Source organism: Sciurus carolinensis, chromosome X (assembly GCF_902686445.1).
Source record: "Sciurus carolinensis chromosome X, mSciCar1.2, whole genome shotgun sequence".
Lineage (NCBI taxonomy): Eukaryota > Metazoa > Chordata > Mammalia > Rodentia > Sciuridae > Sciurus > Sciurus carolinensis.
The window spans coordinates 54,788,160-54,789,810 of record NC_062232.1 but is presented as its reverse complement, the minus strand read 5'-3'; the positions used below and the strand labels follow the sequence as shown (position 1 = coordinate 54,789,810).

Here is a 1,651-nt window from a genome sequence, read left to right as displayed (position 1 = left end):
AATATCACCCTCATACCCAAACCAGGCAAAGACACATCAAGGAAAGAAAATTTTAGACCAATATCCTTGATGAATATAGATGCAAAGATCCTTAACAAAATATTCACAAACTGTATCCAAAAACATATTAAGAAAATTGTGCACCACGATCAAGTGGGATTCATCCCTGGAATGCAAGGATGGTTTAACATCTGTAAATCAATAAATGTGATCCATCATGTCAATAGACTTAAGGATAAGAATCATTGGTTATTTCAATTGACAAAGAAATAGTGTTCGACAAAACACAACACCCCTTCATGCTCAAAACACTAGAAAAAATAGGGATAGTAGGAACATACCTGAACATTTTGAAGGCTATTTATGCTAAGCCCATGGCCATCATCATTCTTTTTTTATTTTGCGGTGCTGGGGATCGAACCCAGGGCCTTGTGCTTCCAAGGCAAGCACTCTACCAACTGAGCTATCTCCCCAGCCCCCATCATCATTCTTAAGGGAGAAAAACTGAAACCATTCCCTTTAAAAATGGAACAAGACAGGGATGTCCTCTTTCACCACTTCTATACAACATTGTCCTTGAAACTCTAGCCAGAGCAATTAGGCAGACCAAAGAAATTAAAGGATACGAATAGGAAAAGAGGAACTTAAGCTGTCACTATTTGCTGATGACATGATTCTATATTTAGAGGATCCAAAAACCTCCTCCAGAAAACTTCTAGACCTCATCAATGAATTCAGCAAAATAGCAGGCTATAAAATCAACACACATAAATCTAAAGCATTTTTATATGCAAGCAATGAAACATCTGAAAGGGAAATGAGGAAAACAACTCCATTTGCAATAGCCTCAAAAAAAATAAAATACTTGGGCATCAATCTAACCAAAGGGGTAAAAGATCTCTACAATGAAAACTACAAAACATTGAAGAAAGAAATTGAGGAAGACCTTAGAAGATGGAAAGATCTCCCATGTTCTTGGATAGGCAGAATGAATAGTGTCAAAATGGCCATGCTACCAAAAGTGCTATACAGATTCAATGCAATTCCAATTAAAATCCCAATGACATACCTTACAGAAATAGAGCAAGCAATTATGAAATTCATCTGGAAGAATAAGAAACCCAGAATAGTTAAAGCAATCCTTAGCAGGAAGGATGAAGCAGGGGGTATTGCAATACCAGAACTTCAACTATACTACAAAGCAATAGTAACAAAAACGGCATGGTATTGGCACCAAAATAGACAGGTAGATCAATGGTACAGAATAGAGGACATGAACACAAACCCAAATAAATGCAATTTTCTCATACTAGACAAAGGGGCGAAAAATATGCAATGGAGAAAAGATAGTCTCTTCAACAAATGGTGCTGGGAAAACTGGAAATCCATATTTCCACAGAACGAAACTAAACCCCTATCTCTCACCCTGCACAAAATCAACTCACAATGGATCAAGGACCTTGGAATCAGACCAGAGACCCTACATCTTATAGAAGAAAAAGTAGGTCCAAATCTTCAACTTGTTGGCTTAGGATCAGACTTCCTTAACAGGACTCCCATAGCACAAGAAATAAAAGCAAGAACCAATAAGTGGGACAGATTCAAACTAAATAGCTTTCTCTCAGCAAAGGAAACTATCAGCAATGTGAAG

At 37.4% G+C, this 1,651-nt stretch overlaps 1 non-coding gene across 1 annotated transcript; it reads right to left on the bottom strand.

Moving 5' to 3' along the window:
• Nucleotides 1-400: 400 nt before the first annotated feature.
• Nucleotides 401-474, bottom strand: Trnap-ugg (transfer RNA proline (anticodon UGG)). Its single transcript has one exon. It is a non-coding gene; the product is annotated as a tRNA-Pro (tRNA).
• Nucleotides 475-1,651: the final 1,177 nt, after the last annotated feature.